Below are 22,910 nucleotides of genomic sequence, written 5' to 3'. Positions count from 1 at the left end.
GGATAAAAGCAATATTACAGGATTCGAGTGTGAAGATTGCAGATGACGAGGGCGTTAGCCCGAGTTCATATGTAATCACACGAGTTTCCTGTAATATGCTTTAGCCCACGTGTTATGTACAAAATTTTATCTAAGACGGCCCCGAATTAAAAAAAAAAGGTAAATCTTATTTATTTCCGCCAGTTTCATTACACCACTCAGTGGAATAATGACTTACTTATCCCACTGAGTGGGGTAATGAAGCTCACTTATCCCACTGAGTGGAGTAATGAAATGCGTCCGGTAATGAAGTTCCTTATTCCACTCAAATGAGTGGGATAAGTGTCATTTATCCCACGGGATTAGATACAAGTTTTTTTCTCCAACCGTCTTAAAAATGGTCACTTTTAATACCGTTTTTGGTCACTAAAGTTGATGTTTTCGTAACTCTAGAAAAAAGTTATGTGTTACTAAGGCAACACATATTAAACATGTATTAAAAGTACTTTTAATAGTAGACTTAAAAATAATTTCAAAATTATAAAATGAACCAACTAAAATTACTAGTTTTTAATATTAATATGAAAAGTATAGTTCGAACAACTTTGTAAAAAAATAATCAAACTTGATTTGTCCTTTACTTGGTTGGAGAAAAAATTGTATGTGTCATTCGCACGACCTTCTAAATTGTCGAGACGCTTGACGCTTGACTCTCTCCGGTCTGTTCATTTGCCAGTTTTCGGCGTTCGCCGTTTGGCGCTACTTTGCCGGCGCCGAAATTGGCGCGAAACGTTAAATGTCAAAAAGATGGCATGTAAAATGCTATTTGGAGACGTGTAAGGATTATAAAAAGACAAAAACATTTAATGAATTGGCTTCAGAAAGTTTAAATATTTGCCCAGGTAGGGATTTCAAAAATCTTTTAATCAGTAATGGACTTGCAATAATTTAAAATGTATTTGAAAAATATTCTTCACTAACATAATGTTGTAGGCAAGCCTTTCCAATAGTGCTGCTAATGTACCGATCCCGACTGAAACACCGCAAACACTCCTTTGCCTGCTTAAATCTTCATATTCTTTTCCTTCATCTACTTCCAATGTTGTGGGTATTATAGCAAGTACTGAATTCCGTGAAATAATTAAATTCATACTCACATCTCCATAAATTTCGTTGTATTTAAGAATATGTATATTAGGAACGATTATCTATGCAATTAATATGCTTAACTAACCGAAAATTTCGATTAAAATGCCTTTATCCGACAAAGTGACAACACAATGACAGAAAGCCAAGTTTCAAATCGCGTGGTTCCGAACTCAAATCCCCCGTTCACTAGCGCCAAACGGCTTACAAGTGCATAATGGTATTTTGCTCAAATGAACAGGCCGGAGAGAGCGTTTGCGTCTCGACTATTTAGAAGGTCGTGGTCATTCGTATTAAAAGTGACTTTTTTTGACTTGCAATTATGCAAACAAATTGCTCGTCAAAAAAGTATCACTTTTAATACTAATACTAATAACCAGTGTCCGGACGAAATAGTACCCGGCAAGTCGACCAGTACAACTTTGCGTAATCCCTCGCCCGCACATAAACACGATTCAGCTGGTTCCCTGTTATTGAAAACGAACCAGCTGAATCGTGTTTATATGTGAGTGGGGTATTACGCAAAGTTGTACTGGTCGACTTGTCCGGTACTATTTCGTCCGGACACTGCTAATAACACAATATACTATTTGGCGCCCGTAAGTTTAGATAACAATTTTTTCGACACTCAAAATTTGAAAATTTTCTCCTGTGTGAACCCGTGGACCTTTAAAACTCTCGTTTTACTCGCGTTTTAAATTGGCCTACTCATGCCAATTTACATACGAACTCGTTAAAAAAACTACCAATTATGAATAAAAAAATTTATAATTGTGTTAAAAAAATGACACGCTACGGCACTTTTTTTAACGCAACATGCGTGCAAAAATGAACCGCTATGGCACTTTTTTGACGCTTCTTGATCGATTCAAAAATCACGTATTTTATGAACGCAAACGAATGAAAAAACTTGCACTTTTTTTTGACGGACGTTAAAAAGTATAAATTTAATTATCTAGTGACTTTAAATTAGATTGGCAACACTGTTGACAACTTGATTTGAATTGTCAACATTTTCTATGATTGTCAATAAAGCTGAATTATAGTGTGTATATAAAAGAACATATATGAAGAGTCCTGTGGAATTGTGCGACTCTATATTTTTTTTGGCCGAACTACGTTGAGTCGTTGAAGCTGACAAATTAGATGTCAAATGACAAATGTCAAATTATTAATAATTAAATCTTAGTATCTTAGCGTCAGTTTGTGAGTTCGGCGTCTTAGTTGTTTTGCTTGTGATTTTCTTCAACAGTCTTTATCGAAACTAAAACGTTTTTCCGCATAAGTGTGAACTGTGAATACCAAAAACAAGTTAGGAAGTAGCGAAGGTAAGACATTTTTTCGTATGTTTACAGTAAGTAATAAACAATCTTTTTAGACGAGCTTATATTAATAACATAATTACATAAACCCTTTTGTTTTATAATACAAAAATTTCGGATAATATTGCGGAATCTTGAAAAGTGCCCCGAATGCTTGCAGCGTTTCCACGTTGAATGGCAAGGGAAATCCTCTCGAAAAGGAATTTCTTTGATTTTGAATCGCCTGATTCCGCGATAAGTCGGTTTCCGATGACATTAATGAAATCGATGGCTTCTTTGCACCAAGGGCCTAAGGTTTCAAATGCTAAACCTTTAAACACGTAGTTTGACGAAATGATTGAACTATATTTGCTATGTTTGCGTTTGCAAGCCATTTCAGCGGCAGAACCTGAGACTTCAGATGATTTCAATACGTAACTGTCTGCAAGTGTATCTACAACAGTGACGTCCCAAACCAAAGGTTGACCTTTAATCCACGGTACTAAAGTCATCCCATCTGGGCGTTTTCCGTCATCCCGAGACAGTCCGTTTGGTTCTAAAGTTGAATTCACATGAATAGAAGTTAAAGACCGGTTGATAATGGAATTAATTTCAGTGTGTCTTGAAAATCTACCACTGCTTTTGAAACAGCTTAGACCGTGGGTGCCAATTTCGTCAACTTTCGCATTGCATTTGCAAATATGAGGTGTACAAAGATTACAACCCAATCTTAAACCAATACAAACTTGGAAGGAAGTGTTATCTAAAAGAGTACCAATATTAGGAGAAGGTATTGCATGTAACCAAGATCCTGATTCTCTGCATTGCAAAGCTTTAAAACGAGCCAAGTCTCTAGGTGAATTAAAGATTAAGTCATTGGCAATTATTCCTTTGATATTAATATTATCCCAATTCTTCTGAAATTGTGGAATTGTTGGTATTTCGTTCTGATTTGCTACACCCCAGACTGCTAAAGCTTCATCATAATGGTGAATATTAAGCTCATTATCCTTTGAGTTTAGTAATAAAGAAACAAGCTTTTTAACCCCATTAATTGAAGATAGGAAAGCAGCGAGGCAAATATCGGAAATGCGACGAATTCCCAGACCACCAAATCTAATCGGTAAAGTGGACTGACGCCATTGTAAATCAGTTAAACGTAAATTAAGTATTCTCTCTAAACAAGACTTTAAAGAAGAATCAATTGAATTAACATAATTAGAAAATTTCCCAAATGGAGTTGTTCTTAATAAAAAATTAAATTTTGGTATGAAAAGACAGTTTTTGATTAAAGTATAAGCCACGTGTCTGTTAAGGAGTTCAGCTTTGTTTAAAAGATTTTCAACTGTAATTATAGTTTTTTCGACGGTGTTTTTGAAACCTTGGTCAAAGATTGGAGAGCCTAAAAGAGATAAACTTTCTCGGTCACAGATTTAATGCCTGGTGCTAAATTTTGAAATTCCTTTATGACTTTTAAATCTGTGTCTCCAGAACAGCAAAAGATCTCGCATTTGTTAAAGTTTAATTCAAGGCCAATTTCCTGAGATAAATTTATAACTTTTTTAAAGTCGGATAAAACTACTTCTGGGTAATCAGCTAAGGTTCCATCATCTAAATACCATATATTCATTTGAGAATCCAAAGATAAAATAATTGGTTGAATCGCAAGACTAAAAATCATGGGACCGCAGGGATCTCCTTGTTGGGCTCCAACAGAAGAAGAAATTAAATGATTACCGAAAAATAAAGTTGAAGGATTTCTATAGCATTTATAAAGATAAGGGTACAGAAGTGGGGTATGACATTGCACTTCTTTCAGAATACAATCCCGTTCGACTGAGTTAAAGGCATTTTTGAAATCTAATTTAAGAAGAACTTTGCCACTGTTTTGATCGTTATTAACAAAGGTTCGTGTGGTATGAATTGCTGCTTCGCATCCTAGTTTAGTTGCAACTCCAAGTTGATGTGGAGATAAATACGAATTTACAATATTTCGACTTTGAAAACAGGCTAGCTTTGAGGTCAATCTTCGCAAACAGTTTCCGATAGCGATCGGTCTAAGTCCTCCATCTTTCTTGTTAAGGGCACATAAAGACGCACCATACAATAGTAAACCGCAATGGTTTTATCGCTAGAGCAAAACACCTTCATTGTGATGTCGTATTACCGAAATGGTACCCTGCAGATTGGAGAGTGGGTTTATTCTATAGACGCTTGCAAGGAACAATTTTTCGCAAAATTTCCAAATGACAACATCGTGAAAGCAAATTAATTACACAGATTAGAAGGATTGTGGATAGATTTGTGGCAACTGTTGAAAAAGGTAAACGTGTAGGAAGAGCGCCAGTAAATGAAGAAATTGTTGAAGATTTACTCCAACGAATGGAACAAAGTTCAAAAAAATCCCTCAGGAAGTTATCACTTCAGGCTGATGTACCGTTAGAAAAACCTGAACTTCTATTCACACAACACTTCAAGAACTTCGACCAGGTGATTCTGATAGGCGCTTAGAATACTGCAATTGGTTTTTGAACAATTTGAATGATGACAGGTTCCTAATAATGAATTTGAATTAAACAATTTAATTTTTTAACTTTGCTTGCAGATTATTATTAGACATCAGTTTTTTTTTTTTTTTGACGAAGCACAAAACTATAGAATATGGACTTCAGAAAATACACATGCATTTGTAGAAACCCAATTGCATGCTCTAAAGGTTGGAGTATGGATTGCTGCCTCACGAAGGCGTTTAATTGCTTTTATTGTAAAAATCAAAGAACCTGTCATTAATAAAGTTACATAACCTCTGTTTTTCTATTTGGTACCACAATGTGCTACAAAGCGGCAAAAATATATTCGAGTTCCACAGGACTCTTGATATATGTTCTTTTATAGACACTCTGTACAAGTAGAACATAGCTAGTCTACCAACGCCCATTAATTCAAAATGGATTTAAAGAAACAAAGTTGCTTTTAAAAGATCTTGCCTCAGAAGACGTTTCAGACTATCGAAACTTTATGAGAATGTCTCCAAGATGCTTTAACATTCTTTTACAAAAAATATCTCATTTTTGTTATTTCTTAATCTTAAATTTTTAATTTTATTTTTAATCTCGGTTTTTGTATCCTGGTTCCATTTAGAAGCCATTTTCAGTCAAAAAACTTCCGCAAAACAATGAAAAGAAGTTTCACTAAAACGGACAGGTACAGTCTAGCTGTCTACACGTGTTTAAACTGTAAACAGTCGAGCAAAGTCAGGGTGGGGGTAACCACTCGCTCCAGTAAACTCTAAAAAATAGAACTGCTTTCTATTTACTCGACTGGAGCGAGTACTGTAGACATCATTTCATCTAAGAAGTACCTACATAATGCGCACGAACGCGTTGTCGTCGGACGAGTTCATATTCAAATTTTTAGGGGTGCTTTGAGTTCAGCGGTGCACAGACCCATCAACCATGTGGAATCCATGCGCTCGTTGTTATTTCTAACTTAACCCCGTTAGCGTTCAGAAGTGTTTTATTTTTGTTATTTCTTTCTCTGTGTACCGTACTATGGCATTCATTAGAGAGTTTTCGCGTTACGTTTTTCAGATAGGTAACCGTGTACGCTAACGCCGGTGTTGCTAGGCAATAGCGTAACCTATTCATTATTACAATAATCGATTACGGTAATTTCTCGCGAATAGCGTACCGGTTATTTTAACGGAACGTAACGCGAAAATTCTCTATTATTGAATTATTAATTTATTAGTATTTTAATCATATAAATTAATTGAACTATATCGACTCCATAGCTAATCGAATCTTTCTACGCCACTGATCATCAGCTGACTAGCGTCCTACGGTCAGATTTCCATGAGTCATCATGTACTTGGATGAAATGGTCTCTACTGGAACACTAAAACACCTATTTACACGAGGGGAGTACTATGGCGGACAATAAATTTAGGCCGGCCTGTCATTGAGTTGACATTAAAATGTGAAGCTGGCATTATGTTCAACTAACCCCATTTTCGATTTTTATCATTCATGTCATCGTGACAGCGACAATCAAAATTAAAATTGGGAAAAGAAGCGTGCACCAGAGAGAAGTGCTACTAGTACAAATCAGTTATGCTAGTGCGTCATGATCTGTAACTTACGAAAAGGGCGAAGGAAACGCCAAACGGCTTGAAAATCTTCAGTTTGACAAACTGACACATCAGTCATAATGACAATAAATGGTCGCTTGCATTGACTTTTTTGAAATGTCAGAAATTTGCCGGCCTAAATTTATTGTCCGCCATAGTACTAAAATCCAGTTCTCGGTTTTAGTAACTCGTACGAGTTACTGGCATCGTGTAAAGCCGCTTTTAACCTGCTATCACAGTACTCTCTCCTCAATTGATACGTGTGACATATCAGCCACGGCCGTTATTTATTAACGGTATTCCATATACAGTATGTCCCCGGATTGAGTTTACAAGAGGGGGAAAAATGTATTTTTGATTTTACGCAAAAACTCCAGAGGATTAACATTTTTTCCTTCATTTGAAACCCCCATTTCTGTTATTAAAAAGTCTTTTTCAACAGAGAAGAAGACTTAACATTAAAATCAAAGAAAATGCAGAAAAAATATTTTCCTTTTTTTTGAAAAAATCAAATGATAATTGAATATAAAACTATTCTATTAACTATGCGCCGTTTTCTGTACATAATTCAACCCTGTATCGAAGTTTAAGCTTCTGAATACCCATGCCTGATGCATAATTGTTGGGAAATTTTTCATGAAATTTTGTAATTATGTGACAAAAACCGGTCCAACATTGGATTAAATGAATTCTTTGTTCTAAACACAACATTTTGAAACAGTAATAATTTGTTTGTCAAAAAACCAGGCCAATTGTAATAAAATTTATAACATAAAAATTAATTAAGAGCAGAACAAAAAATAATGTGACAGAATATGTAATAAATACTGCGTTTAGGATTGTTTTCCATAGTAACCTGATTTTTTTTTTGAAGAAAAAATTACAATAATGAGTGAATAATGGTATTTTATTTATTTATTTTCTCGGTTACTATTACGCGCATCCTAGAATGCGGCATATCGTTGGATCCATAAAAATAATCTCTTTCAAAATCGGAATAAAAAAATATACCAAGCTGTTTGAAAAAAAAAGTTTACTATCATCTGACCTTGAATTCCTTAAAAAAAAAACATTAATCTATATTGTGCTTATAGTGTTTTTAAAGTGATTTATTCCAGTTTTTGTTTTATTTAAATCGAGCCATAAATAACGGAGATATGGCTTGCGGCGTTTTTTAGGACGCACCCTGTATGTAAATATATTTAGTTCAACAATTTACAGATCACACTTTTTCTGATGTATTTTTTGGAACAATTTTATGACAACTAAAACTGTGGTGATAGCAACATATAAACCTTGTTCACGTTGAGTTGAACATTTCAAGGTCAAATAATTTAATTTTTTGGCTCTGTAATTATGTTTTGTAAATAGTGACATGCAGCTAACCAACATAATGCGATTTAACAATGCTTAATCCAACGTGAACGGTGTTTACCTGCATGTCACTATTTACAAAACATAATTATAGAGCCAAAAAATAAAATTATTTGACCTTGAAATTGTCAACTCAACGTGTACAACATATAGTCGTTTTCAATGACATCCGTGCTGTCAGTGTCATTTTTAATATGTTGAAGCAGATTGTACACAGAAATTCATTACCAGTATTCAGAGTATAAGCAAATCCTAGTTAAAAAAAATGTCAAACAAGAAATTGAGGTTATGATTAAAGAAAATTTATATTTCGTGAAACATCAACAACAAACAATAAAACCTAGTCTTCCATATGGTGTACAACACGGTTAAACTAAATCATCCTCGGAATCCGAATCATACTTACTACATATTTTCAAATTGCCAAATTAGGAAATTCAAAATTATTAAACTGAAACAACAAGTGATGCCAACATATTTTCATATTGACAGCACGGATGTCATTGAAAACGACTATAATACACAAAAAGTGGTGGGGCGAAAACAAAACAAAACAAGATTATGCCGATATCTTCAACACATCTTTTGAGAAAATCAAAATTTAAAAGTAGATAATCCAAGACTTGTATATTTTACTATTATTTTAATTAGTTTTTTTGTATTGACATGAAATTACATTTTCAGATCATAAAATCAAAATGAAAAATTCCCGGTTGCCACTTGAAACATCCAGTTGCGAAAGAAACGATTTGGAAAAGTACTATTGCAAGGACTGCAATTTTGAAACCGATCTTGTGGTAATTTTAAAGCAACATTTCAAGGAATACCACATAAAGAACACTGACTGCGCGCAAGATCAACCAAAAAATGACACTCTTGTAAAAAGCTACATTTGTCAGAAATGCTCGTTTGAAACATATTCCGTTTTAATGTGGATTAAACACTTGGATGGTTCATGTTTTAACCCAAAAGAAGAACGTGAGAACGTTAGTGACGCAGAGTGGTACCCATGCGAATGTGATTCCTTTAAGACAAAGGAGGCAACAGTTTTGGAAAAACAACAGGCCGCAAAGCAGTCACTTCACCACTTCCAGTGGTATAGTTGTGGTAAATGCGAATTTAAAACGAAATATAAGGGCAACATTAAAAATCATAACACAATTCATCTCTCGGCAAATGCGATCCAGTGGTATCGCTGTGATAAATGCGAATATAAAACGAAATATAACAGTCGGATTAAACGACATAAGAGAATTCATCTTTCAGCAGATGCCGTCCAGTGGTATAGCTGTGATAAATGCAAATACAAAACGATATATGAGGACAACTTTAAAAAACATAACACAATTCATCTCTCAGCAGATGCCATCCAGTGGTATAGTTGTGATAAATGCGAATTTAAAACGAAATACAAGGGCAACATTAAAAATCATAACACAATTCATCTCTCAGCAGATGCAATCCAGTGGTATAATTGTGATGAATGCGAATACAAAACGAAATTTAACAAATACATTAAACGACATAAGAAAATTCATCTCTCAGCAGATGCTGTCCAGTGGTATAGCTGTGATAAATGCAAATACAAAACGATATATGAGGACAACTTGAAAAAACATAACACAATTCATCTCTCAGCAGATGCAATCCAGTGGTATTATTGTGATGAATGCGAATACAAAACGAAATATAACAAACACATTAAACGACATAAAAGAATTCATCTCTCACAGAGTCGGATTTGAAGGCGTCAGGGCCCGGGGCAGTGGAGAAAGTGGAGGCCCTTTAAATTAAATTTCTAAGGCCCAGTTTCATAATAAACTTAAAGTCGACTTTATCTTAACGTGACTTTAATCGATTGTGTCAACAATACGTTTCTATGGTAAATGGTAAACTTTAATGTTAAAGTAACTTTAGGCTGATATATTTTTCATTAATTTATCAATAAATATTCACTTTTGTCTCCGATGGTATCTCCAGAACTTCCTTAAATAAATCGATATTTATTAAATTTGAAATTTGACATAGTGTTAGTTCTACCACCGGCCCTCTGGAGCGGTCGAACTGTCGAGTCCATCTTCGGGGCCGGTGTCGAGATTTGTTGACCGATGCCTTTATTAACGCCGGGGTAGCAGATGTATCCCGTCGAAGAAGATGGACGTTCCGTAATCCAGCCGGTTTACCCGGACCGTCAGGCTCTAAAGGAGTCGCATTTTGCGCAGGAACATTCAACTATTTAGATTCTAAATTTTAGAAAGTTGGGACCTAACGCGACGAAAGAACGAGCGGGAGTGGTTCCTTTAGTTCAATATATTTTATTACTTTCATGACCACAAATAAAAAATAAAAAAAAATGTGTCCGGGGATTTGTGGAGGCCCTGGGGCTCCCGCCCCGGTTGTCCCGTGCTAATCTCTCCTCTCATCAGATGCTGTTCAACGGTATAACTGTGATAAATGCGAATACAAAACGAAATATAAAAGCAACATTAAAAAACATTACACAATACAGTTGAACCTCGATAAGTCGAATTTTCAATAAGTCAAACTAATTTTGATGACAGTAGCATTTGGATATGCCAAATTCATGTAAAACTTATCTGATAACTCGAAATCCTTAATATCTCAAATTATTTCTGCGGCATCAGATCTCGTTAAGTCGAATTTTCATTTATAACACCACGAGTATTCCAAATTATGTCGATTATTTTTCAAACTGGTCACGAATTATCAATTGTGCTTGGGAATGAATCCACGAGTGCGTCAGCACGAGTGAGATTCCCAAGCACAACTGACTGTGTGAAACCAGTTATTATACAACTAGAAGATTGAAAATTCTCGATTATACGAGACGTGTTTTCCAGCAACACGTCGAGTAATCGATAATTTTCCATCCTCGAGTTGTATACGGGTAAACTATATCATGAATGAAATAAATAAACAGGTTCCCGAAACCGACTGGGCGCATTCAGTAGCAGAGCGATTTAATGTGACGGCTAGCGCAAAAAATTTTGTAAGTTAAGGCGGCGAGCAAAAATACAAAGATTGGTATATTCGAATATACAAAAGTTCGTATATTCGAAATCCCCCTGGTTACTACAATAACCGCTGTAATACATGGCAACTAAAGAAAATCAAAGATTCTTATTGGTTTATAAAGTAATGAATGATATAGTCTACATACTTAATTTGAACTACGAGTTGTATTCGGAGGACTATTCCATGAACCAACTTTGGTAATTTGGTGCAAATCGGAATAAGAAATTAACGCAGAAATCGAAGAAAATGTTTCCAACAACACAAAAAAGAAAATTATCGCTGGGATCACTAGTGGTATTACCGATACAATTTCCACGAGTGGGAATATTCGGTCCAATTTTTTGAAACTATGGTAACAAATGTGTAAAATTGTGTTTTTATCGGTCAATTTTTAACAAATGACAGATGAATGGAATTGTCCAAGAAAAGCAATGACTGCATTTTGCGAATTCAGTGTTTAGTCTTTCCACCGTTCAGTTTCAGTTATAAATTTACTGTTGATGGTTGTGTACTTATGTAGTTGACTTTATTACTCAAAATGCCTCCAAAACGAGTTTTAAAAACTTTAATAATCTATACAGGGTGTTAGGGAATGGTCTCCCAAGAATTTCAGGGTGAGTTTGTGAGGGAAAATGTGGTCGAAAACCTTAATACCATTTTTTCCTAATGAATGATTTTCTTAAAAATAAAAATTTTAAAAAGTGCCCCACTGTTTGGAAGTTTTTGCACCATTTTATTGTTGTGATAATGAAGCTTTGTTTGGCAACTGTGTGGGTAGGATAGAGTTGACAGTTCATAGTCGCGCAATTTTGGAAGTTGTCAAACCCAATGTATAATGGAATTAAAAAAATCAAATGCACGCTTATGAAATGTCATACAAATGTCAATTCTATCCCATTCACACAGTTGCCACATAAATTTTCGTACATAGTTGCAATACTTATTCACAATCATTTTGAATCACCGAATAAAACTGCTTGAGATTCATTGTGATTTCAAATTTAATGGAAGAAAATAAATCATTTGTTTAGACATGAAATTCTGACTTAATTAAATTGTGACTTAAATTCTGGAACAAAACCGCATGGTTCCAACTCGATCACATTCCAGGCATATCGCACATTTCCAGCATTTCAGCAGTGTAGAATACTGCCGATAGTTAATGCTAGTTAATGATAAATATAAACTTTTACAAGACGTCGAGAGTGGAATACGAAAAAAAGATGTAGCCGCCAAATTCAATATTCCAGCCAGCACAGTATCAACAATTCTAAAGAAAAAAGCGGAAATTATTAAGTTAGTGGAAAATGCTGGCACAAATAACAAACAACATCAATGGCTTTAGATGCATTAGAAACATTACGTCTTTTTATGTATTATTCTGTTGAAAATACACCAAATGAGACTTATAGACATTTAAACTTGTTACAAGCTTTTGTTGAACAATGCGGCAACAAACGTCAAAGTCTAATTACAGACTATTTCCAGCGAAAATAATTAACCATGTAATTTTGTTAATAAAACAGTTGCTTTCTACAAATTTTTGGTGTTTGGTAACTCGAATTTGCGATAAGTCGAATTCTTTTTGTGGCAGATGCTACGAGTAATTCGACTTATCGAGGTTCCACTGTAATTTATTTCTCAGCAAATGCCATCCAGTCTTATAGCTGTGATAAATGCAAATACAAAACGAATCATGAGGGCAACTTTAAAAAACATAACACAATTCATCTCTCAACAGATGCAATCCAGTGGTATTATTGTGATAAATGCGAATACAAAACGAAATATAACAAAGACATTAAACGACATAAGGGAATTCATCTCTCAGCAGATGCTGTTCAATGGTTTAGCTGTAATAACTGATAAGTGCAAATATAAAACGAAAAGAACCTACAATAAAAAGCATCTGTCAGCAGATGCTGTTCAATGGTTTTGTTGTGATAAGTGCGAATTTAAAACGAAACGAAACCATTGCCTAAAACAACATAAGAAACGTCTGGTTTGTCTAAAACCAAAAGTACTACCTGAAAACAACGTTGAAGAAAGACTCAAATAACTGGTCATATCATTTCCAAACAATATATCATGTCATCAAATGAAACCCTTGACTGAGTACTGTAACCTTTCGACTTCCTTGACTTCTCCTCGATATTTTTTTTTCCTCATTTGGTGTATTGTTGGTTGCCGCACTCCCTCGGGTGAAATTTTGTGGAAAAATACGAAACAAAAATAATGAGAAAAGAAATATTTATGGATCCTACGTTGTGTTTTATTTTTCATTTTGTTTAATTAGGCTCTAACGAGAGGCCGTACCTTTGGAAGGTTTTCAAAGATGAAATTAAAACGATTGCGCACACTTCACTAAAATTTTATTTAACAAATAATCGAGTGTGGTGGAGTTTGGTCCCAACAAATGATAGAAATAAATAAAAGAACTTAATAACAGAATTTGGTGGAAATTTGACCCAATGAGATTTGATTCGCGCCCCTCGAATTGAGATCTGACTCATGAATAAATGACTAAGCTGGGCAAATAAAGGAGTTTATGGCACGAACAGCATTATATGAGTTTGAGATGCGAACTATGTGATCCGATTTAGATTTGAATTATTTCCCCAATTAAACTGAACCCGACGCGATGCCCTGGACTCTCATAGATCACCCCGGTCTACTCCGGTGGTCGAAAATAAAAGGGAAAAAAGGTTCTAACAGGGCCAAAGGGTACCTCTCTTCACGTGTCAGCCGGCCTAGTTTGGTCGCTGGCCCCCTTGGGGGTGACGCGGCTAATTTTGTGCTCTTACGCCGGACCACAGCTTATTGAGTGCGACGGACACTGGCGGTAGCTTCCCGAACTCGAGAATCCAAGACATAAATAATGAATGGAAATGTTTTATAATAATTGCATACTGGTTCCCCTTGAGAAGAGCACGTTTCCCCAATCGGTAAATACAAGATCACATACTTCGCGATAAAGAAATTAATATAAGATTCTAAAGAGTCACGTGGTCATCAAAAGCTCAAAGAAAATAATATAATCTTTACTTTAGAACGATAAAGAACTAAATGCTATTTGACTAATTAAATCGCGACTACAAATAATGTACAAGAATTAGAGAAATAATTTACCTTGTGAATGTAAAGAACGTGGTCACAAAATGGCTGCTGGAAGTACTGAACGTACCTCCGGCTACTTTGGAGATCAAACTCCGAGTGAATCAAAAAGCCTTGTTTCCCGTCCCGCAATCGGTTTTATCATTTCTGGCGCACCCCCCTTTCGCAACCCCTACTTGACCAAAGTGACCAATCAGCTCGGTTCTACTTTACGCCGATCGCGACGCCTTTTCGAAATCTCTAGAACTTTTGAAATTACAGTTTCCGTTTTTCCACCATTATTTTAAATGTTTAAATTTAGACTTTTGTTAGGACCAGACCGAATTTACAAATTTGTTCTTGAATTAGAAGCCTGAAAAAGAACACTAAATTACTGACTCTATACAATAATAAAAATCAGCATCAAGAAACAAACACAATCTAAAAATGGGACAAACCGAATTAACAGGAACACTGAATTACCGACTCTATACAATAATAAAAATCAGCAACAAAAATTAAACAGAATTTAAATGAAACAAACATAATTAAAATGCAACAACATAATTAAAATAAAACAAACACAATTAAAATGAAACAAACATAATTAAAATGAAACAAATTAACCTTATTTTGAAACCTAAATTGGGCTTGAAACGCTGTTACGCAAGTGCCATTTCATGCAACTAAGTTCCGTTGTTCTGCTACTTCTAAAAATAGTTCTACATTGGTTTGATTCCCCAAAACCGTTCTAATTAATAATTACTTCGTAAATTTCATTCTCTCTCTCTCTCACTCACACGTCTGATTTCTACGACTACCTGGCTTTACCGTTACCCGGTCCTCTGTGTTTTCTACCGACTCCCTTTCTACTTTGCTTTGTTACTTTTCTAACTAAAAGTGCAAACGATTCTAGTTATTTTCTACGATAAAGCGCTCTGTTTTTAATTTGCAATTCTCGCCCTTTAATTACAAATATGCCACAAATTTGAGAATGCTAAAAAAGTAAATTAACCTAATGAACATTAATTTTGTTGTTCTCTCAATTTGAAACCTGCTAACATCAAATTCATTAATTCAATTATCTCCTGATTTTAACTGGACTCCCCAAATTGTCGAACGAGTAAATTTTGCAATGTTTCTTTTCCCATAAAACGGTTATCTTTGTGTTATGTTCGGACCGGACGTGTACCTGCATTTTCAAAGAAAGGTTGGCAGATTTCACTTGAGGAATGTGGAGCCGACACGGCTTCAATAAATTTTACAACTGACCAGCATTTCCGTCGCAAATGAACGGTATTTAAAATATTTCGTTGAAATTATTTTAAAATTAAAATTCTTAATTTATCGAACCTATTCGGACCGTTACAGTACTGTAGGGGTTGACAAAAGTAGCAGTGTAAAGTCTGAATTTCCCGCCGTTTAACATGAATGACATTGAACCACGTAGATACAATCGTTTGTTGTTTTTTAAACTTGATCTTTTGTGGTCTGCCAGTGCTTTCCAGAATTTCAATAGTTCGATTTTCGGCTTTTTCAAAACCTTACTAAGCTGTGTTTAAACTGGTTTGTTACGAGAGAAATTTTCATGGTTGAAGCCTTTTTTTAACGAACATTATGATGAGCAAATTTTTGGGTATTTTCAACAAGATGGTACAACAACACATAACTGCAGCTACAAAAAGTTTTTTACCAAATTTCTACACGAACAGGCTTATTTGCCGAAATACACCCAATAACTGGCCTCCCAGATCTTGTCATCTCACACGGTGCGAGTTTTTTTTGTATCCATTTATAACACCCCCATAAATAATCTGGCTGAACTTCAAGACAGAATACTGATGAAAATTAATCAGATTAATGAAGATCCAATGGTTCTTGAACATGTCATCAGAAATGGAGTTAGAAGACAGGCTACACAAAGTTTACAAGAGGGTGCACATTATACAGGGCAAGTCACATAAGGTTTATTTCTGAATTTATTTTGTACGCAACCAAGAATACTAATTACGCTGACCACTTGATACCATTTATAATGTGATTTTATTTAGTAATCCACGTAGGTATGTAATTTGGCTAAAAATGTCAAAATGACAGTTGATGAATTTAATTTTTGATTTCATTAATCAGAACAGGAAAACGTCATTGTGACATTTTTAGCCAAATTACATACCTACGTTGATTACTAAATTAAATCACATTATAAATGGTATCAAGTAGTCAGCGTCATTAGTATTTTTGGTTGCGTACAAAATAAATTCGGAAATAACCCTTATGTGACTTGCCCTGTATAAATTCTTATTTATGTTAAGTTGTGCTTTGTTTAGATCAAAAAACTTTGCCAGGGGCCTGTTTCATAAAAATTACAATTTACAATTTAACAAATGACAATTACAATTGCACAATTGACAAATTTGACAAATATACGTTTCATAATAGTATATTAAAAGACAAGTTTCATAAGACCAGTCTTGAAGCATGAATTCAAGATTAAAAAACGAGTGGCGTAGCCACGAGTTATTTTAAAGAATGAGTGCTTCAAGGTCTTATGAAACGAATTTTTTATACTATTTTTTGTAATTTGCTCTTTTTAAGCCGTTTTTAAACAAAAATGTTTACTTTCTTCGATTTAGGGATTTTCGTGGCGGTTGGTAATGTCTTAATTTTAAAAGTGAAAATTTGACCAAGTCTTCAAAGTCGCCTTTTGTTTTATCAAAATTCTGTCACAAAACACGAATATGAAAGATAATCTTTCATATACGCCCGCTGAAATACGTGAAATTCCCAAAAATACGGTCGCGAATTTGTTGCTTGATAAATCCTGATAAATAATTCTTTGCACATTTTGTAATTTAAACTGACACGCATGACGAATCAAGTTTTGCCAACCTAAAAATTTTCGTAAAAAAATATTTGTCAATTTTGTCAATTGTAGAATTTTTTTACAAATGTCACAAGTCAGTAAAACAAACTGTTTATAAATAACATTTATTTTTTGTTGCTTTCCATCATCATTCGCAAAATGACATCTAAAGTTGATTCAAGTGTCTTTATTGACAGAAATTAATCTCAAAAAATATTCCATGCATATTTCCTACTGCATGATATTGCCCTTCATTATCTAACCAATGTAGGGCTATCAGAAATTGGTGTTGTGGAACTAAAGCTTTATTCCTGTTTGTTGGGTGCTGTACTCATTCCCCGATTTCATTTAAAATCATTTCTATATTTTCAGCTCTTAAGGTAGCCATTCACGAGCGGGATTTCTTGAAGAAAAAGCCCCGAGGTTTTCCTTGAGGATTTCCTTTACCAAACCCTAACCCACACACGGAGAGGATTTTCCTCAAGGAAAAGCCTCGGAGATTTCCGCCAGGTTCAACTCCAGATCAACACACTAGTTCTATGCTGAGTGGTGGTGGTTGTTGGTTGTTCTCGTAGTTTTGTAAATTGTTTTCACCATGGTATCAATGGATGATAATATTTTAGCGGCCGTCAGTTGTGTGATTGCAGTACACCACAATAAATATTTACATCAGCTTCTTTTATTGGTCACCCCTTTTCTCGCTAAAGAAGATACGATAATGACAACACATATACGCAGCAAGAGACTGGGAAAATCCAGCCTCAAGGAGGAAATTTTTGTCTTTCCCACCCACCGCGACCTCAAGGACGCCGCCGCACACGTTGAGGAATTCCTCAACGCTTGGACTGTTCAGGCCGAACCTTGAGGAAATCTCACTCGTATTCAGCGTGTTTTTAGCCCTCGTTATCACTCGGACTCAAAATCACACCTCAGGCCATAAAAGCCCTCTTACGCCCTTAATCAAGGCGATCTTCATTTACCAGGCCATGACACTGACCAAAAACAGTGTGCTATGGAATGGCCTACTACAGTCTGACAACATTGCTTCACCAACATTTGGTGAAAAAATTCGAAATCCACTAAACCTGTCATTGAATTTGCATTTGTCAAATATGAGTGATCTAATTTTGCGACAGTTCAAAAATGCATTATCGCATTGTAATATAGAGTTTAAATCCACCTTGGGGACAGAAAAATAATAGTGCTCATTAGGTACTAATAATATTTCAGATGTTCTGCTGTGTTCCGGGCTATTGAAACTGTTTGGTTATAAACTAACGCGAGGTGGGCATTTCCAACTTAAATATAACAATTTTGTTCTCCCCATTGCCTAAATCCCACCCCATTTCTTGTAACTTGCTTCCCAATCTCATTTCAATACGAGTATTCCTTTTTAGAGCCAAAAATTTTCCCAGTGATTGTGTGGTCATTACTAATTTTAATTATTTCTTCCCAAAATGTAATTTCTTCGTAATTAGAAGGCACCGCGTTTGGTAGAAGTCGCTTCATTTTGTCCCCATTTATATCTGTTCCCCTAAAATATTTAGCACAAGCATCGCTGCTTTTGCGATTTCTTCACTTTTCGATTTTTAAAATCTCTTTCCAAATTGGGTTCGTTTCCTCATTTGATGGAAACTTAAATACAGGTACCTACGTAATTGGAAGACGAAGACTCATAATTTGACTTGCAATTTGGTATGCAACACTTAAATGACATATTTTAATTCGATTTGACGAATTTGACCAAGGACTTGTCAAAATTTATTTTAAATGTCGAATTGGTTTCAAAATTTTAGGAACATCGTAGGTCATGGAATGGCCTACCAGAGAATGTGGCAACGTAGCCAGTGTCCTGGCCTGTAAGTTTAGACCGCCTTGCCTTAATACATAAATAACTATTACGCACAATTGTCAAATTAAATATGACAATTTGTTGGAAGGTTTAGCAAATTGTGCATGATTATTTTACAAAAATGGAAAAATGTGATTAGTGATTGCTTTATGAAACCAAAATCCTAATATATGGTCCGAATGACAATTGTCATTTGTTGTTTGTCGTTTGTAAATTGTAGATTTATGAAACGAAACTTTTGACAAATCCAACAAATTTGCCGATTTGTAATTGTCATTTATGAATTGTAATTTTTATGAAACGGGCCCCTGATCTGTTTAATTGGCACATAATTAAACATGTTTGTTTTTAGCAAAGGAGACCCTTAGATATTTGCTTCGAGAATTGGAATCGTTAGTTACTCTATTTTTAGTGAACAACATTGCAGTAAGAGCAAATACAGAAAGATTTTTTTGTTTGTAAATTTTAGGTTAGCTGTCAACATGCTTTAATCAAGCAAAAACGCCCTCCCAGGCCAGGATTTTATTTGAACGCCCGATGGATCGGTGACAATAAGAGGTTTCAGTGTGAGGAATGTAATTTTAAAACAAAGTACAGAAACAATTTAAAGTCATAAGAAATGAAAATAATGATTTTAGTGTTTCAGTTTCAGTTTATGTCTATGAGAAAAGATGATTTAAAACAATACGCCTTCTATTTTATTTTTGTTAGCAGGGTTAGTGTAGAAAACGGTCTTCTGTGTTAGCAAAGCACTTGTACACCAACCCTGAAGTATAACTAATAAATTGTTTATTTTCTATGTCTCTATTTTTTGTTTTGTCCAGATTAATGCGTGTTAAATAAATTTCTGTTTCTATGATTATTATAATTTGAATATACCGGGTGTATTATAAAAAATCTTTGGTGCTGTAACTTCCTTATTTTTCATACGATTTTAATAAATGGTGTGTCAAACAAAATCGTTTTAGATGAGCTACAATTTGAATTGATCCAATATTTGTTTTGTGTTCTGTTTCTGACAGATGATAGTCAAGTTTTTTTTTGAAGTAAAACTTTTTATGGGAGGGTTTTGAAATTCTGATCGGCAACCTTTTTGTATGACGAAAAGTGATGGGGGTAAACACTGTCGGGTCGAGTGGCAGCAGCAAGGGCGTAGCAAAGGGGGGGGCCAGGTGGGCCCGGCCCACCCCAGAATCCTTCTGGCCCACCCTAGAATAAAAGTAAAACACATTAAAAACAAGATACATCTGCAGTATCTATCTATCATCTGTCTGTGGTTTAAAATCTGGCCCACCCCAGCAAAAAATCATTGCTACGCCCTTGGGCAGCAGTGTCTCGCGCCGCGCCGTCTTGACGGCATCGGAGTTCAGTACCTATCTATAATTGTCCGTTTACTCTAAGGTTATAATCAAATTTTAAAAGCTGTTGGGTGAATGTACAAGGTCCGGTTTAAGGGAGAATGTTTAGTTTTATTATTTTCTGAACCGAAATATATGGTACCCTGATTAATTCACTGTTCTCTTTAATAGGATTAGAAAACCCCCTTGTGACTAGACCTTCATAGCTTATTTTTCATCATAATCTCTAAAAACGAAAATTTAAAAATTGGTATTCATATTTGGACAAATTTGTCTCAGTCCCACTCTGAACGAAACAACCAGCCGGGTTTACCTGCTGTTTACAATCACAAAATGTTTTCTATTGTAGACAAATCAACTTTTACACAATGGGATAATTCTACGGCCCCAATATAACCTTAGAGTAAACGGACAATTATACTTGACGTAATCCTTTGACAATTCTATCCGTTTACGGTTATACCAGAGCAAAAGAATGTTTCAAAATTAACATTTTTATTTCAGAAATATTTACATTATTTTACATACGAATGTATAAAAAAAACATTAGATAGATACTCGTAGATACAAACAAACAAATCAATTATTATTTCTGTAGCATAAATCACGGATGTAGTAAGTACCAAAGCGCCCCGTACTACCCCTTTCGAAGCGCTACCGTCGCCAGCGAGAATCAACTCGCTGGGCCCCTACCATCCCATCAGCTGCGTGCTGACGAAGCGTGCGGGACCATCTCCAGTCAGGCTATAAAAGGGATGCACGCATGGACGATTATTCACATTATTATTCACTTAATCATCCGAGCTCCCTCAAGAGTCTCACCGCAAACCTTGTTAACTTTGTTTACCTTTATGTAAATAAACAATTTACAACACAAACACTGTTAAAAGTGACTCCACAACGTGGGGCCCGATGTTAAAAGTGACACCCAACTTCGGGCCAAAAATCCACGACCCACCAACAGAGTTCAAGCACTGTTCACGGTGTTACTCTATAAATTCCAAAGTCCACGACTCAACACAGAGTTTAAGCACTGACAGGCACTGAAGACGGTCCACCCGGTCTTACTCTAAGAGTCTCCTTCGTCCAAAAATTGGACAGAGTTTAAGCACTGACAGGCACTGAAGACGGTCCACCCGGTCTTACTCTAAAAATCCAAAATCCACGACTCAACACAGAGTTCAAGCACTGAACGGCACTGAAGACGGTCCACCCGGTCGTACTCTAAGAGTCTCCGACGTCCAAACAATCAACTCGCTGGGCCCCTACCATCCCATCAGCTGCGCGCTGACGAAGCGTGCGGGACCATCTCCAGTCAGGCTATAAAAGGGATGCACGCATGGACGATTATTCACATTATTATTCACTTAATCATCCGAGCTCCCTCAAGAGTCTCACCGCAAACCTTGTTAACTTTGTTTACCTTTATGTAAATAAACAATTTACAACACAAACACTGTTAAATTTCTTAATTACTGTTAGAGCGTATTATAACAAACAGCATAACGAAATCTAACCAGGATATAGAATTATTCGCTTCAAGTTGAGTTTTTGGGAGAGGAAGTTGTACAGATCTTCTGGCTTGCCACAGATTCTTCCGCGCACGATCCTCGTCATAAGTGAAAATCTGATCCAAAAAACCATTTTGTCGCAATTCTTGACGCAATAGTTTTGCAGGTTTGTGTGTTAAATTGTCTAGAGCTTTTCTTTTGACGCCATTACTCAGTGCTTGCCTCTCTATATTTTCTTCTTCCAGGTGATTATAAATAAGATCACTGCTGATCACATTCGTTGGTTCGGAAGTGAAGGTTTACACTTTTGCAAGGCAGTTTGATTTTTTGTTGACACAACTCCACCGAATTTCATCGTCGTTTAACTTCCTTGCCACACAAAACTTAAAATTATTCACTACAAGCAACTGTTTCCCTTCTTCACTCAAAATTGATTTTACTTCCATTTCTGAGACTAGGTAGGTATTTACAGATTCACTAGCAAACACTCAAATGGAACTAAAATTAAGATTCATTTTTATAATTAGTTGTTGGCCGCGTGGCCGTACTCCTTAGCGGATTAGGCGGTGCCCGGATTGGGGATACTTGGGGGCCGATAAATTTGAGCGAGGATTATCTCAGGTACCGGGCCCAACTCGGATACGCCCAAAGGAAAGGAAGGTGGCTAGAAGTCTCAATTTTATATGTAGTAAAAATTTAATTTATTTATAACTAGCTGACCCGGCGAACTTCGTACCGCCTCAGAGTCAATAAATGTTGTGTTAACTTATTAGCTGAATTGAATGAAGTTTTTTTATTAAGATAAAATGAATAATCAAAGTGAATTAAAATTTAATGATTTAATGCATACACAAATTTAATGCTTACACATATTTAAATTTAATGCTAAGCACTACGCCCTCTGACGGAGATTATTGATATTCACGTCACGTGATGTGCAAATGTGATTAACGATATAGTACTATCGCGGCCAAAATACTTTGGTCGTCACTTTTTGACACTTCAAATGTAAATCAAGTATTAATGTCAATATACATGACAATTTCAAATTATTCTTGTCAAAAATATGGCGCCTTCAGTTTTTGATAAATATAGAATCGTCTTACTTGCTTCTGAAGGTTGTCTAAACCGCGACCACGTTGATCTTTTGCTTTTGAACCCTGCCTCCGCAGCTGGGATTTACCCCACCCGTATGACACTGATAGATTAAAATAATTTTGACAGTAGTAAAAAATAAGGTTAAACATCCTAAAGTTTGCTTTACAATT

At 35.5% G+C, this 22,910-nt stretch overlaps 1 protein-coding gene across 2 annotated transcripts in view; it reads left to right on the top strand.

Annotated features, from left to right (window-relative positions):
- Nucleotides 1-20,748, top strand: part of LOC138135356 (zinc finger protein draculin-like) — a 218,590-nt gene extending 197,842 nt beyond the window's left edge. The window contains exons 5-6 of one of the 2 annotated variants that reach the window (XR_011160944.1): nt 8,614-9,811; nt 20,730-20,748. The gene's annotated coding sequence lies outside the window, so the exon portion shown is untranslated. Of the gene's footprint in view, nt 1-8,613; nt 9,895-20,729 lie in introns of those variants that run through there. The other variant, XR_011160943.1, reaches the window with a different exon arrangement.
- The last annotated feature ends 2,162 nt before the right edge of the window (nt 20,749-22,910 follow it).

This window comes from Tenebrio molitor, chromosome 7 (genome assembly GCF_963966145.1).
Source record: "Tenebrio molitor chromosome 7, icTenMoli1.1, whole genome shotgun sequence".
Classification (NCBI taxonomy): Eukaryota; Metazoa; Arthropoda; class Insecta; order Coleoptera; family Tenebrionidae; genus Tenebrio; species Tenebrio molitor.
Note: the sequence above shows the minus strand (reverse complement) of the source record. Positions and strands in the feature narration are given on the sequence as shown.